Consider the following 17,644-nt stretch of genomic DNA (forward strand, 5'->3'; position numbering starts at 1 on the left):
TGGGAATAAAAGCCAGAGTTTCCTAACCATCTCCAGCTCATATTGGTCCCTGTGCCTATTCATATCCAGTGTACCTCAGCAAAGGTTAGGCTGGACACAGATATTGTCTCGTGTTTGTAATGAGTCTTTCTTCCTTAACTGGTGGGACCATCCTTTCAAGTAGCCAAGAAATCCCTTTCATAAGCATTCATCACACATCATAATGTACGATTACAAATCAGGCCACTGGGGTTAGAATGTGAAAGTCTTTTTAATTCATCCACAGAGTTTAAAGCTGTAGGTTGTGCCAGCAGCAAAATTACATGGATAAATTGTTTGTTCTTTTAATGCAACATTTCCAATTTCATCTGTAGGTTGAAATAGCAATAATGAACACAGTGTAGAAGAAAGTTGCAATTTTATGGCTAATACAGATAAAGAAAATGAGAGGCTATGAGAAAGTAATCGACTTTCCTATTAAAATCCACCCTTATAACATCTTGCTTCTTAATAGAAGCAACTCTAAAATGATAATTTTTTTGGCTCATGTTAATTAACATTCCATCCTATTAGACTTGCTCTGCAGTTATCTTTCATTTTGCTAGTAGTAGTGATTGTTATGCTCCTGTATATTGTCACACCTGAAGCTCAGATGTAATGGTTATTAGTTATCTAAAACTCTTCTTTTAGTGATCTAACAATGACCCTCAATATTAAATGTTAATATTACAGGTCATATAGTAAGCAGCTGCAGGGCAGAATCAGGTTAAAGTGTATGTGTACTTGCTACAGTTTAAGGTCATGTAGAGATTCAGCAGTAATTTAACATTGAATTGGTTCTAGGAGCTTTAAGTACTGTAGTTGAAAAGTATCATTATATTTCAGAAGCTACCAATTCCCCAGTTCCTCCGACCAAAAATCATTCAGGACTTGTGACAGTGGGAACCAGCTTTTCTACTGCTGGTAAGAAAAAAGAGGAAGAGTGGGGCCAAAGGTCACCCAGCAAGTCACTGAAGAGCAGAGCTAGGAAAACTCAGAAGTCCTGATCCCAATTGCCTGCTCTAACCATTAAAAAACACTTCCTCCCAAAGCTGGAAATGGAACCCAAGAATTCTGACTTTTCTTCCCCTCCTCCTCCCCACCCCCACCACACCCCTACCAAGCACAATCCTTACCTGTGCTTCTGAAATATGGTCTGGCATTATCAATATTGGGAAGGATTATCATTTGCAACTGCCTTTTTTCCTCTTACAATCTAATCTGTTGTGCAAACAAAGCAATTACCCTTGTCAGTTGCTTCCTTGTTATAAGGCCACCATTGATAAACAGCTTAAAGCGTTGGCTTCACAATATAGTTTATTCTAGACATTCACCTTGTTGAAAAAGAGGATTCAAACCTACCTGCAGCACCCCCCACCAGTGTATGAGATCAGCCCAAACTCTCCAGAGTAAGGGTGCAGAATCAGCTCCGTGTTTTGCACTGCAGCATTTGCAACTGGTATATAATTTGCCCACAGAAATACAATCTCTGCCAGATAACCACCCCAAAAATGCCTTGAAGCCTGGATCACAGTAAACCCCCCCATATCTGTTCCGAGTGATAGCTAGCATTAGCTCACATGCTGAAAGCTCCTACATAAAGGGCTCCCCTGCAGCGTTTCAGAGCTGGCTTGTTCGTACATTAGCCAATTCTATTGTATTTTTGCTGCATTTACAAGAGCTGCCTAGCGGGAAAATTGACTTCAAAGCACAGATTGATAATCGTTGCCATTCGGTTTCCAAGCACCTTCACTTGAGGTCTCAGGGGACCCCTGGTGCATCTAAACATTAGTACAATCAAAGGAAAGAACAGCTCGGATTCCCTGAATCTATGTAAGCTGACAACTTGTTACATCTCACACCAAAGACCGGATTTCCTGGGGTTTAAAGTTTACCTCAACCCCTTTGCGGTTCTCAGAAGAAGAGCTGTGGGTGTATTTGTTGGTTGGTTGGTTGTGGGGTTATTGTTGTTGTTTTTTTTTAAAAAGCTTTATTTAGGCCTTTTCACGCTGTCTCTGCACTCCAGGTAGATTTCATTAGCAATCTGCATACTGGGTCTCCACTCATATACTAATTGGTAGTAATAATAACTAGTATTCGTGTAGTTTATTTAATCTATAGATAGCCAAGCACCTTACAAACATGCATAAGTATCTATCTTCATTTTACTGATGTGTAAAGTGCTCTAACCCCTTCAGGAGGTTTGTTCACAGTATTGCACCAGGGATATCTGGATATGTGTACATTAACTTGTGGGAAATATTTCAAACCATTTTGGTCTCTGTGGGAGAGTTAGGGCTTTACACCCAACTCTGCATTTCTGCTTTTCATAGCATCATAGAAATTACAGATAAAAAGACCTATTAGGTCCTATCTAGTCCAATGTCCTCATTTCAGGGGCCACTGCAAGACTGTTCCCTACCCTATATTCTTGTCCAACCTAGCTTTCAGGGTTGTATACACTGGAATTAAACACCCCTGACTGGCCCATGTCAGGTGACTCAGCCTTGCGGGGCTTTGGCTAAGGGGCTATTGATTGCATTATAGACACTGGGGATAGAGTTGCACCCCAAGCTCTGGGCCCCTCCCCATTGCAGGGTCCTAGAGACTTAGAGCCCAAATGTCTACACCATAATTAAACGGCCCCTTAGCCCGAGGTTTACAGGCCAGCCACAGGTTTTTAGTTGCAGTGTAGACGTACCCTTAATGTCTCAAGTGACAGGTCTTCTACTACTCACCTTGGGAGACAGTTCCACAGTTGAACAGCTCTCACCATCAGGATTTTCCGCCAATACGGAGACTAAATTTTTGTTTAACCTTTTTCCTCTTTTGAATAACATTCCTCCAAGTTAAATCCACAGTAAGACAAAACCATCACAACACTTATGGCCAAACAAGGATGACATTTGGGAGGGAGGATCATCAGTGCTTTGGGCACTAGCCTAGGACTTTTGAGACTCAAGTTTAACCCCTGGCTCTGCCACAGACTTTCTGTATGTCCTTGGCCATGTCACTTAGACTCTCTGTGCCTCAGTTCCCCATCTGTAAAACTGGAATACTAGTATTTCCCTGCCTCTCAGGGTTAAACATATTAAAAACTTGAGATGCTCAGATACTATGGTGATGGAGGCCATATAAGTACCTAGCTAGATAAAAATGTTACTCTGAATTGCAACTGACTTTCTCTGGATTTATAACAGTGTAGGGGAGCACTGGAAGTTGACCTTGGGGGCAAATTTGAGCTGAATACAGCTGGTGTACCGATAGGATATAAGAGGAGCCTTTGTGCTCCTGAAACTTCATATTTACACCCAAAATTACATTATTGTACAGGCAAATGGGCATTTAGTTGGTGGAAGGTTACCTGCCTGGTGCTCACAAATGCATGGGTTTTATGGGTACACACATGGCATGCAGCTGTAAACATTTGGACACTAGCTGTTTGGCTGTGTGAAGGTAGTGGTGGTAGGAACTCAGAAGCCTACGCTCTGGGGTGAGTTACTTGTGAAGGGAGAAGCAAGAGCCGGATGCATGGCTCGAGTATACCAGTTTTATACTTTGGTAAGCAAAATCAGAACCTAGCGCAATATGTTAATTGCCTTTCGTCTTAACAGACATAGCAATTTGGAAATGCCCTCTAAAATATTGACTATTTGTATTACCATATTGCCTAGGGGCCCTCGTCATAGACCAGGGACCCCATCGTGCTAGGTTTTGTACAAACACAAAACAAAAAGACAGTCCCTGCTCCCAGGGGCTTACAACCTAATTGCCCTGGAATATTTTATACACGCAAGCGTCATGGTGTTTTGAGGTTTGCAGTGAATTGCTTTAAAAATAAAAAAGTCCTCTCTGCAGGGAAGCAGTGAGAAAAACATTTTAAATGATAATTCCTGCTTGTTTTAGGTGAGGGAGAAAGCGATGGGGATGAAGCTCCTCTAACTAGTGATTCTAAAACCCCAGTTAGCACCTGATTTCTACATGCCGGGAATTGACAAGAGAGAACAAAATCAGGCTCTAGAGAAAGAGAAAGGGCAGAAAACATTACTGACTTCTCAGAGCAAGTTCACCTTCCTAACTCTCAATCTCTCTGCCTGCCTGGGCAGTGGGGTTTAGCTCCTCATTTAACCCCCCCTTGCCCAAACCACCATCCCACAGAGACTGGACATCCTTTCCTATACAGTTTTTCATAGAATATTAAGGTTGGAAAGGACCTCAGAAGGTCATCTAGTCCAACCCCTTGCTCAAAGCAGGACCAGTCCCCAAACAGATTTTTGCCCCGGATGGCCCCCACAAGGACTGAACTCACAACTCTGGGTTTAGTAGGCCAAGGCTCAAACCACTGAGCTATCCCTCCCTGTTTTTTAGTACATAAAAGTGGCAGCCATACTCTCTAACCAGTCTGTACCCCGGTGCGCGTGGGGCTGAGCACGCAGATCCGTGTCATTTTGTCATGGCAACTTGATTTATAATAGAAAGGAGGCAAGATTTGAAGGTACTGAAACATGAAACCTTCACTTTAATAAGAGCCCACAGGGTGAAGCTTCTTTCCACCTTGTAGATCATGTGTTCTCTGTAGTTTGCCCAGGGCTGGCACTCACCCTCTCTAATGGATTATGAAATTCGACACTTTCTCCCATTATTGAGATGTTTGGCTTGGATTCCTTTCCAGGACAGTTATGCTATGCCTTGCAACTGGAATTGTTCATCATCTGGGTCCAGCTGAACTAACCCCCATTCACTTGCTTTCCTTTTTTTTTTCCTGTAGTTTGCCGAACAGATCTCTCCAACATTCCCCAGCTTGATGAGTAGCCCTTATAAAATCTGCGTTGGTTAAGTTATTCCTTCCAGTGATATTGTTACCAGCGTGTTTTGCTGAAACTAGAGGGGCATGTAAAACTTCAACAGAGGCACATGTAAAGTCAAGTGCTCTGGATTTTGGATTCCTTCCAGAAGCTTAACTGGTAGGAACTGGGCTGACATGTTCATGGTTTACTCAACTGAATATGGGAAACTTTTTTTTTCCATTTTCAAGATAAAACATGCCTTATGTGAAGGCTGGAAGGGCTGGCTCTACCCAACACTGATTTGTGTCTCCCAGAATGTTAGAAAGTACCAATGTCTGAACATAGAGAGGAGGAATTATTTAGAGTTGTATGTGAAGGACCAGAACTGGGGGTAATGGAATTAAATTAACCAAACAAAAGTTAAGGCTGAATATAAGATAAACTTTTTAACAATGAGGTCTCATGTTTTGGAATGGTCTCCCCTAAAGAAATGGTAGCAGTCCCATTCCCTGAGTTCCCTATGACTAGACTGGACAAAGCCCTTGAGAATATACTGTAATCTTGCCCCAGTTGGGACCGATAAATTAAATGGCCTAATTGGAAGTTTCACCTTAACTGGGACCAATAGAAGAGCATCAAAGTAAACTTAGTGTGGTTAATGTTTGCAAATAGAGTTCTGGTCCTTTAAAATTCCACCTCCCCGGCAACATGAGTTCCATTCAATAACATTGAGTTCCTGTTAAAAAAGATTTTTTTTTTTTTGTTTGCAGACCATAAGGGATTTTAAAGCGCTATTTTGGGGGCTCACTGTGGAAGTATATCATAGGGCCTTTTGTGATTTTCGTGCTCAAAAATGTAGACATTTGGGGTCAGGCTAGAGTCTGGGCTTTCAGACCTCGTGCCATGGGACTTTTAGTGCAGTGTAGAAATGCCCTAAGTGTTTCAAATAGGGCTTTAAGAAGGGATTTAATTGCTTACTAATTAAATACCACTTGATAGTTCCAAAATCGTATTTGACCACAATGTTATTGGCATTTTATTTTGTACTCAGTAAATTCTGCACATTCAGCCATCAAATACAATAGTATTTAAAAATCTAGGAATGCCACTGTTAACTCACATCAAAACAGCCTGGAATAGGACTGAACAAAAATTTGGAAAAAGTTATTAGAAGAAACAGTCCTGCAGCTGGGGTAAGGGACTGGTTGGAGAAGATGACGGTCTCTTCCATGTCTGGTTTCTGTGATTCACTTCAGATTCATAACTGTACCCTGACACCATGAAACTATAGCTTTGCTGTCACTCTAGCCTGCTTGGCTCATTGTCTCTTTGCAGTCTGTGAATAATGGTGCAAGTGTCAGGATACGGTCTGGGGGAATGTGCTGGGAAGCTAATGCCTCATATCTCCTGTTTTGCTTGTGAAATAGCCAAGGACTCAGCGGCTTGCATGAATCTGCTAATCTCTCCAAGATCTATCGTTTATGGGTAAATAAATAGGACAAGCAGCTGCAGTTGAAGTGTATTTGGACTCTCCGAAAGCCTTTGACAAGGTCCCACAGCAAAGGCTCATACGCAAACAAAGCAGTCCTGGGAGAAGCAGGAAGTTCCTCTCCTGGATCACTAACTGGTTAAAAGATAGGAACCAAGGGATAGGAATAAATGGTCAGGTTTTGCAGTAGAGTGAGATAAATAGTGGGGTCCTCCAAGGATCTGTACTGGGGTCAGAGCTGTTCAACGTATTTATAAGTGATCTGGAAAAGGGAGTAAACAATGAGGTGGCAAAATTTGCAGATGATACAAAATTACTCAAGGTAGTTAAGTCTGAAGCAGATTACAAAGAGTTTCCAAGGGATCTCACAAAACTAGGTGGCTGGGCAACAAAATGGCAGATGAAATATAATATTGATAAGTGCAGATGCACATTGGAAAACATAATCCCAACTATACATACAAAATGATGGGGGTGGGGGCTAAATCAGCTGTTCCTACTCAAGAAAAAAAAAACTTGGAGTCATAATGGAGAATTCTCTGAAAACATTTGCTCAATGTGCAGTGGCAGTCAAAAAAGCCGACAGATTTTTTGGAACCATTAGGAAAGGGCTAGATATCATAATGCCACTGAACTCCCACACCATAAATACTGCATGTAGTTCTGGTCACCCTAGCTCAAAAAAGATTTATTCTAATTGGAAAAAGTACAAAGGAGGGCAACAAAAATGAATAGGGGTATGGAATAACTTATATATAAGAAGCAATTAAAAAGATGGGGCCTGTCACATCTTAGAAAAGAGATGACAAGGGGGGTGAGTTATGAAAATGGTCTATAAAATTATGAATGATGTGGAGAAAGTAAATAAAGAAGTGTTATTTACCCTGTCACATAACACAAGGACCAATGGTCACCCAATGAAACTAAGAGGCACCAGGTTTAAAACAAACACAAGTAGAGCCTTGCGCAGATACAAAAACGTTTATTCTCATCAGATCCGTGATCTGCAAAAATTGTTTGCAGATATCTGCAGATATCCATGGATTTGCAGGGCTCTAAACAGCTCCACAGGTCAACGCGCAGCAGTGACCAGTGGTGCTGCAGTGGCGGGGACGGTGGGGGGTGAGGGATCTTGCCCATCCACTTTTCACACGTGTGGACCTCTCCCCATCCCCCTCTTCTCCCGCAAGGACCCCCTGCCCCCCTCTCCAGCCAGGCCAGCGTGGAGCCCAGCCAGGGAGCCTGGGCAGCAGTAGGGAGCTGCAGCAGACCTTCCACCTACCCACAGTATGTAGGGGGTCATAGCAGCCTCTGGCCGTGTCCCTACCCTCCAGGCATGGCACACTCAAAATGCACACTCAATCTGTGGAACTCGTTGCCATGGAATGTTGTGAAGGCCAAAAGTATAACTGTGTCAAAAAAAAGAATTAGATACATTCCTGGAGGACAGGTCCATCAATGGCTATTAGCCAAGATGGTATGGGATGCAAACTTATGCTCTAGGTGTGCCTAAACCTCCAACTGCGATCAGCTGGGACTGTCTGACAGGCGATAGATCACTCAGTAACGGCCCTGTTCTGTTCATTCCCTCTGAAGCATCTGGCACTGGCCGCTTACAGAAGATAGGGTACTGCTATAGCTGGACCATTGGGCTGTCCCAGTATGGCAGTTGTTATGCCCTTATTTGATTGTATCTCAAAAAAAAAATGCTGGGGAAGCACATTTGGGGACAGTGGGCTCTCTTGGCAGCATCCCATTTTCAGAGAAGCAAAAACTCTTGCCTATTTTAGAATACCATACATATGGAGATAACATTAGCTTTATGGGGTTATACCAGAGATATACCTAGAATCCAATCCTGCTCCCACTGAAGTTAATGGAAGTAGCTTTGTCATTGACTTTGACAGGAGAAGGATCAGTATTTTCTCCTGTCTTAACCAGTGACCAGTACCTGATGATTCAGAACAAATCTTTTCCAGGTTCCTACCTTCAGCTCTGAGCACAAGGACTGAATAACTTTAACTAATTTTTAGCTTTACCTAAAAGCCTTTAAGCTTGCCTGACTGCATATGAAGGATTTGTCCGTTAACAAACACATCAGCGTCTCTACTTGGCAGAGAGTGCAGGTTGGGCAGAGATGCATGCTAAGAAGACTTTAAAGCCAGCCACAGCTGGATGTCTTATCAGCTCTGGAATTGCTGACTAGGCCTCCAGAGATTCTCCTTTGGTTCAAAGGAGTATAAAAAGATAACAAGATCAGGCAAGGAAGGGAAAAGCTTCTTTACCTCTGAAAGCCATGGCAATGGTTAACACTTTGGATTCTCTAGTGGCAGATAATTGAGCACTCGTGATGAACATGTGAGAGTTTTTTGAAATACCATTTATTGGAAGGAGTGTATGCTTGCCCCACTAAGCAGCTAGTACTGTAAATGGGACAACTTCAGTGATGGCTCATATGGGCTTCTTTCCCTACATATCTCTGTAGCCAGGAGCTGGCTTTTATATCTCTGACAAGAAAACCATACTGGTTAGCACACACACATCTCCCTGATGTCTCTGTAGAGTGACCAGATAGCAACTGTGAAAAATTGGGACACATTTTGGCGGGGGGAGGGGAAGGGAGGTATACTTACATATATAAGATAAAGTCCCCAATATGGGAACGGTCCTGATAATATCGGGATGTCTGGTCACCCCATGTCTCTGCCCCAGGAGCAGATTTCCTCTCTTATAAAGTCTGCTTCTCTGTGTGGGGTGGAGGCTCCTATTCTGTGATAGAGAGAACTTCACAGCCTGTCCTTTAGCCCTCAAAAGACTGTCCCCATGCAATGGCTGCTCATTCTGGTTTGTGGGGCTAGGGCCTCACAAACTCCCAAGAGTGCCTCCTCTGAAACCCTGCGCATGATGGGCCATCCCCAGAGCCTGCTCATTGCTCCCCCCAGCCTTAATAATAGTTTATCTGTGAACAATGATCTTCTTCTGCTATCTCAGTTGGGACGAGGAAAGAACCCAGACTATTAATAAATCCTGCATAGCTCCAAGACATTAACAGTCCTTTTGTAAATAACTCTTAGCACCTCTCTAGCATTTCATCCTCAAACAACTTTGCTGACTCTGAATATTTAATCCTTAAAGCAGCCCTGTGCAGCAGGTGGTATTCCATTTTATTGTGGGGGTAAATGAAGTACAAAGAGACAAAGGGACTTGTCTGAGGTCACAAACAGAGTCAATCTCAGAGCCAAGATAAGAAATCAGGAATTCTGGATTTTTAGTGTGAGGTTTGTGCCCCTTACACTGAAGCAGATGGTGATGCTATTGGAGAAAGAGTACTTGACTAAATAGAGCCGGGGTCTTACCCTGTATAGAAATTCCTGTTTTCCTATTTGTTGTGCTGAAACCATTAAAACAGGCCTCTCTTTCTCAGAGAAAAATAATTTGGCTTTGGGTAATGTGCTAAAATTGCAGGTGCAGTATTTTACAAGAGAAAATGATGTGTTTTACTACTGCTGCCGTACAAGCAGAGGTGAAAGTAAGCCGGTATGGTACGGCATACCGGTAAGAAAGTGGCCGCCGGTACATGGCCGACCGTACCGGCAGGGCCGCTGATGGATGGGGGAGCAAAAGGGGCAGCTGCCCGGGGCCCAGTGATTTAAAAGGGCCCGGGGTTCCAGGCCCCCGCTACCCCGGGGCTCTGGCGGCGATTTAGGGCGGGGCCTTTAAATCACTGCTGGATCCCCAGTTGGTGCAGGCCAGGCAGTGCTAAAGGGCTGGCTGGGGAAGTCTGGCCCCAGCCCCGGCACCTTCCGCCAGAAGCCCCGCCACTTCCGCCCAAGACCCTGCCCCTTCATGGGGCTTAGAGCTGCCCCTGCTCCTCCCCAGGACCTCAGCCGCCCTGCGTACCAGTAAGTTCGTTAAGTTACTTTCACCCCTGCCTACAAGCTAGCCATTAATAGTATAATTCTTCCTCAGTAGTCATTGGGCTGGCTGTGTGGAAAGAGTTAAGGCTACACTGGAAAGAGGAGTTTTTCCTGTCAGCTCCTGCCTGTAGGAAGTACTCTATAGTGACTCTGATTTTCCTTGATCCCTGCCAGAATCTCCCTAATCCTAATCGCTCCACAGGGACTTCATCACTCTGGAACTGTCATTGCTCTGTTTCGTTCTTTTTCCCCTTCATTCATATAGGGCCAGAACATGGCTTTTTCGCCTCAGTCAACACTGGAGGGGTTCAGAGGGGCCAGACTGCAGCTGGAGCCCAGAAGAAGAATTCTGGCTGACTCTTCCACAGTTCCTCTTGCGGGGGTCTGGGGAACACAAGAAAGAGCTGGCTCTGCTGACCTGTGCACCGGCTATCTTTAGGCAGAGTCGCTGTCTGTGGCCACGTCTACACTACGCGATAATATCGAATTAGCTAAAATCGGTTTAATAAAACTGATATTATAAATTCGATTTCACACGGCCACACTAGGCACAGTAATTCGGCGGTGTGCGTCCATGGTCCGAGGCTAGCGTCGATTTCTGAAGCGTTGCATTGTGGGTAGCTATTCCGTAGCTATCCCATAGTTCCCGCAGTCTCCCCCGCCCCTTGGAATTCTGGGTTGAATCATTGTCGCGGGTGGTTCTGGGTAAATGTCGTCAGTCATGCCTGCCTCCAGGATAAACAAAACAGCTGACAATGCCTTTCGCGCCGTTTTCCCTGGAATTGCCCTGGCAGACGGCACATAGCAGCGGCACCATGAGCCCTCCCCTTTTTGTTTCCGCACCGATGGGTACTGATGCCCGGCACAGAGGCGATACCCAGGCGCTACACAGCAGCATTCATCTTGCTTGCATGAACAGAGATGGTTACAGTCGTTTGTACCGCATACTCCGGAGTAAACTGGCAAGAGATGGAACATATTCGTCCGCCTCACTGTCGCTGTACATGAGGCCCCTGGCTGAGATGGCCAGGCGCAAAGACAAAATGGGATACCCCTAGCAGCATCCTCTTTATGGTTCCTAAAAAAGAGTCATCCTGCCTAGAATAAGGGCAATGTACGAGGACCATGTGTCGAGCACAGCTGTTCCCATGTCAGTATCACAGGGGGCCCCCACACAACCCCACCCTGGCCGTTGCTTCCTCCTCTCCAAACCTCCTGGTTAACCGGACAGGTCCCCCCCTACCCATCCCCCACTGTTCAGAAGTATAGAGAATGCAGTAATAAGAACAGAGAGTGGTTAGGACGATAAAATGAGGGGAGCAGCCCCTCCCGGGCAAGACAGTCCAGGCGGACAATAAGGCGGTGCGGGAGAGACCCAGCCTGCTGCTGTATGACATTCCAGGCAGTACAGAATCTTTCTTACACAGGAAAGGGAGGAGGCCGAGGAAGCTCAGTCCCAGCAGTTGCTAGAGGAAGACAGTTACAGCGTGGCTGTTCCATCTACTGGAATAACTGGGAGCATTCCATTTTTACCCGGCGCCCCCCAGCCAGCCGCACTAAGCCAGCCAGAGCACTCACGACTGATGGCGACTGATGGATAGCAGTCATATGTACCGTCTAACCACCGGGGAGGGAGAGGAGCAGCATACGCCTCTGCACTCCTGCAGCACGCGCTACCAGCAGCATTCAGTACACAATAGGGAAACTGAACAGAAATCAAGAATGATTTTCTTTCTCTGTCTTGCACGTGGTGGTGGGGGGGGGAGAAACGAGGAAGCTATATCCTGAAAACATGCCTGGACAATGGTTAATCCCGACAGGAACAATTGGGAGCTCAGCCAAGATGCAAATACTTGTGCAGAGACGCGGGACTGGGGATAAGCGGAGTCCTCAGAACCCCCTCCCTCCAGAAGCGCCATTGACCTGGCTTCCCGTTATGTTGTCACACCACATTATGTAGCCTGGAGATGTTGTTCGAATCTTGGCATTGAGTTCTGTAATGGAGCTTTGAATAGATACAGATTTTCTCCCCATACAGCCATAGATCCAGTATCTCCCGTCGTTCCAGCTGAGCTCTTTTTGGATTTGGACGCAGTGCCACACGTGCGACATAGATCCACGCTGGCAAACAGGAAATGTAATCAAAAGTTCGCGGGGCTGTTCCTCTTACCTGCCGCACAGATCTGACGGTCAGATGGCTTCCAGAGCGCACGTGGGCCACGTGTGATCTCCGGAGCCAATAAGTCGATTTCCGTCCAGCGCTAAACCCTAATCGAGTAATCGATTTTAGCGCTACTGCCTCCGTCTGGGAGGAGTAGAAATCGAGATAAAGTGCTCTTTATATCGATATAAAGAGCGTTGTAGTGTGGACGGGTACAGCGTTAAATCGATTTAACGCTGTTTAAATCGATTTAAACGCGTAGTGTAGACCAGGCTTGTGTGTTATCTCTGTGTTTCCCCCAGGCTAGGGCATAAATGGAGGGAGAAGGCACCCCCTTTGCACACCACATAAGCCCCTAACATATTTTTCTTGCTTCTCGTTAATGTGGATTCTTGCCACATAAGCACTAACTGGAGAAAAATTGCTGCAGACACTACTTGAAGCTGAAAGCAGATGCATGGATAAGGCTGTATTTTTCTCCATTTTATAGCTAACCTACTTTCAGGGCTATGTGCATCACTCAGTTCATTGGATTCTCTCCATTTGTCTCTTTTAACTGACTGTTCAACAGAACCAGCCGCTTAAGAGCTTTTGTCATTGTCATCTCAGTCCTGCCTCAGTATGGAAATATGCCTCTAAATGAGCCTAAAAAGCATTGTCTGATAACTAAAGTAGGATTATATAAGTATGCAAAAAAGCAGTTAGGGGGCCTGGGTTGTGCAATAGGGAAATGTGCTTTTCCTTTTATCACTAAAGATCTTGGTTTTCTTCTAATTAGGCTACAATAGAAGAGGAAATTGAATGTACAGGACTCATTCTTTCCCTACTATTAATGCACATGACAGTCAGAAAGAAAAAAGTCCCAGGAATGGAAATGTCCACTAAGGAGAGGATCAGGACTGAGCTCAGGGAATACTGCAGGTCAGAAGTGCATCAGCATTGTGATTTGGAGGGCTAGATAGGGTGACCAGGTCTCATTTTATAGGGCTTTGTCTTATATAGATGCCTGTTATCTCCCACCTACTGTCCCAATTTTTGATGCTTGCTATCTGGGCACCCTAGGTCTAGGGCTGGAATGGCAGGGAGTGGTACTGGTTAGTGTTGAGCTACATGAGCAGAGCTGCATGGGAGAGTGAAGGATTGAAACAGCATGGGGTATTGCATGTTAGGGATGAGGTAAATTGGCAGTTTGGTGCAAATCAAGGACTGAAATAACTGAGAATACTACAGGTCTAGAAGAGATTGTGCATGATCCAGGACTGAAATAGCATAGATTGTTGTAGGTCAGGATTATGGCTTTACGGCAGAGCTGAGGCAGAGTGCCACATAGGAATACTATCGAACTGGGGAGAGGTGTGTTGGACACATTGGAAGGCAGGTGCTGTATAGTATACCTAGGTCAATCCAGGTCTGTGGGTCTCACACTAATATGAACATTACACTTACCTACAACTTTTAAAAATGCAATTAAAAAAAATGCAAAACTAGAAAACTCCTGAAAATAGCAAGTATAATTGATATAACCAGAGCTGCTCCCAAAAGGACAGTGTTTGCAAAAAATTCATCCTTTTAAAAAAAATTGGAATTTTGAGTATAACGTCATTTAAAAAAACAAAATTAAGAAAATTTTGGCCAACTCTGTTATAAACTTAAATTTTCTGTTCTTCAACCAGTAGTTGAAGCCCCTTAAGCTACTGAGCCCTTTAGTCCCAGCCCTTCAACCTCGCTTAAATAGCTGAAAATAAAAGTGTGACAGCATACTGCAAAATATGTATTATTTATTTTCCTTCTACAACGTTTGCTTGTATTTCAGAGCGACAATTGCAGGATGGTAGCCACTGCACTAAAAAAATCATGAGAGCAGCAAAATATTTAGTTTACAGATATACGTGGAAATATTTTTAACCCAGTTTGCAAACTGGACGACCTATATTAGGTACTTAAATCTGTATTGAGGCAGTTAGGGCTGGATTTTTCAAAAGAGCTGAGAGGCAGATTTTCTAATGTGCTCAGCACCCATTTCAGCACCTGAATGCAGAACAGGTTTTCAAAACTGCCCACCACTCAGCATATCTTACTGCGATTCTTATGTCCAGATTTTCTTTTCACAGTCTGGCCATTTATTTAGGTCCCTAAATGGGAAGTGAACTGGGGGGCGGAATCCAGCTATAGTTAAAAGCGACCTTATAGTTGTGGGTGCTGAGCTCTTTTGATCATCTGGCCACTAAACATCTTTTTCATGTCCCTAGCCCTTGAGTTAGACATTTAAATCAGGGTCCTAATTATGGACTGAGGTGCCCAACGTCAAGCTTCAAGTTTGGAAATTGGGCTCCTCACACATTAGAGTCTATTTGGTGTCTAAAGGAAAACAATGTGTAGGCCTTGCATGAATAATGAAAGAAAACAGAAGTTACCAATGGGCAAAGCATGAACTCACAAGTGGCCTTGTAAATAAAATGTAATTAGTAGGTAAAGAAACAGTAAGAAGAATAATGTTATGATGAGTTTGCTTACTTTGCAGTTTTGCTTACTAGCATATTTTGTACTCGTGGACTGTTCGTAATCTATACAGGAATGAGTTACAAAAATTAGTAAACCAGTTATGAAGAGTGATGCAGTATAAAATGTAACTAGCATGCATCAGTTTGTTCTAGAATATGTAAATCTGAGTTGTTATTATGGGCTTTGGAGCTGTGGTAAACCCCTCTACTCAGCCCACTGCATTTGGGCTTGATTACCTCAGATAGTGTTGCTGTATGCCAGTTAAAAAAAAAACACCCCTGAGGCTTGGTCTACTCTAAGAATTAACATCGGTATAGCTATGGTTCTCGGGGGTATGAAAAATCCATATCCCTGAGTGCCATAGTTGCCGTGTAGACAGCGCTAGTTGATGGAACAATTCCTTCTGTCAGCCTAGCTACCGCCTCTTGGGGAGGTAGATTATCTATGCCAATGGTAGAATCCCTCCTATTGGTGTAGGTAGTGTCTGCACTGAAGTGCTACAGCAGCACAACTGCACTACTGTAGTGTCTTAAGTGTAGACATACCCTCCATGACAAATTCAAGCTAATTTTTTGGCAATGGATCAGAAAAGGTCTCAGAGAAAAATCCCAACCCAGTGAATTCCAGTGTATTGAATATAGGTATTTCACTACTCTTAGAATCCAGCTGCAAGTCACAACAAGGAATGATTAAACTTCAAAGCTTAAATGCCTCATTGTGAAATTTCCTGTATGTTGATTAACCCTGTTAAACCAGAGGCTAAGAATCCTGGTAGGGAATGGTGCCCAGGGACAGTAATTTTAAAAGTTTACCAAAAATAAATAAATAAATAACCCCACTGGGGCTTGCAGTGGCCTCACTGCTGCCACTGTTCTTTGTTTCCAACCAATCTCTTCTCATTCACAAATGAACCCCAAAAAATCATCCCACATGGACCAGCCTCAGGAGCCATGTGTGCCTATATGTATTGTCCCTGAGGTTCACCTAGCCAGGTTTCCCACTCCTTGGTTGAACCTCTCTCCCTTATTAACACAGTCCCTAGTATATAGTTCCAGCGCAGTCTTCCAGTGGAGGCAGAGGCCATTCCTGTCACATGGTAGTGGCCAGGGTAGTCTCATGCCTTTCGCCCTTCAGTGGAAGTTGGGCTTTTCTCATGCAACTCCCATTCTCCCATCTTTACCAGCTTGGGACACTTTTTCAATAGTGCATCCAAGTATAAAGTTGAAGGATTCAGTGTCTCTCTACATAATTATTTATTTTTATCTCAGGTTCACAAAGATTAGCTTTGTTCTCTGAGTGGCTCTGAAAGTACTGTTGTCCCTCCTGTTAACAATGACCCTCATCTGGAGGCTCTCTGTATCACATTTTGTATATAAGACTACCACTGTTCCTTAGCTTCCAGGTCTTGTAAAGCCCACTAGGACTGATTATTAATAAACTTTTTTACCAGTGAAACCTCTTTATAACATACAAAGGGTCCAATCCTGCAGTCTTTTCCCATTAATTTCAAACAGAGTTTTGCCTATATAAGACTTTATGGCCTGAAGGTTCAAATACTTAATACCAGTTGAATTGTTTACTATTGTGAATTGTCCACTGTCTTCAGTGGGATTAATCACTGGTCCAGTCCTACAAACACTTACTACCAGACTAATGCTTACTGCAATGAGTGTCTTCATTGGGCCAGATTGTGAATCCCCTCTTGAGAGTAGGCCCTTTGACTCTGTGTGAATAATTGCTGACTGTTCTGAATAATAGGTTAATCAGCATTATACTGTTAGCATTCACCTGTTCAGGCTCCAAGGCAGTAATCATTACTTTAAGTAGGAAGTGTTTCAGGAAATGAATTCTGCAGCCCTTACTCAAGATGATTAGTACCTACTCACATGAACAATCCCGAAAATATTAGTCTAACAAATGCTGCTCATCGTGAGTCTGAGCTGGAGAACTGGGCCTTGAGAAAAGACTGGAGTTTTGTGTGTTTGATGCCTACAGGCAGTGTTATAATGAGTGTGGAATGTATTTCCTAGCACCTCTGGCAATTTCCCTCCCTCCCCTCACACCATAGCCCTTCTAATCTCTTCCCATAACCTGCACCGAACCCTTTGGAATGTACTTTGCCCTTAGTGGACAGGCATGGAATGATATACCACCTTGTTCCTTGAGTCATCGTCTTTGCTAACTTCCCTTTCCCTCCCTCCTAAGTCCTAGCTTGCTGTTCTGTTTTTCTACTTTCCCTAAATGCAACTTACTTTAAGCATGCATTATTATTATTATTATTATTATTATTAACATCCTACAGTAAAATGAAGCTATTATAGAGCCCGTTTGTCAATCTCAGCCAATTTCTTCTTTCTTTTCATATGTCTATTTATGACGTACATCCAGACTGCACGTCCTTTTTTCCCTTGTGTTTATTTTTAAAAAAGTAATGAAAAAAAGCAGTACATTGGTGGGTGGGGAGTTTTTTGGCCAAAAATTAAAAGAAAATTTAAAATGGAGGGAATGCAATCCATAAGCAAAAAAAATCCAAATGATGAAAGTGTCCCTAGACTGCTTTGCTTGTTCCTTTTCAATGTGTGCATCTGGTTTGTTCATCTTTGAAAGTGTGTGGAATATTTTTTTCTTTAAAAATAAATTTTAAAAAAACCACAGTTGTTCTTTTCTCCCTTCTTGCTGGGGAATAAAGTACTTTTTTGTTTTTGTTTTTGTTTTTTTAGTGTATCTCTATAATCTATATTTTGATGTATTTCTTTTTAATGGTTGGATT

The 17,644-nt window shown here is 43.6% G+C and overlaps 1 protein-coding gene across 17 annotated transcripts in view; it reads left to right on the forward strand.

The window, feature by feature from the left end:
- Window positions 1-17,644, forward strand: part of NRXN3 (neurexin 3) — a 1,449,735-nt gene that overhangs the window by 1,418,888 nt on the left and 13,203 nt on the right. The gene's annotated exons all lie outside the window — the stretch shown is intronic.

Source organism: Chelonoidis abingdonii, chromosome 4, assembly GCF_003597395.2.
Source record: "Chelonoidis abingdonii isolate Lonesome George chromosome 4, CheloAbing_2.0, whole genome shotgun sequence".
In the NCBI taxonomy this organism is placed as follows: Eukaryota; Metazoa; Chordata; order Testudines; family Testudinidae; genus Chelonoidis; species Chelonoidis abingdonii.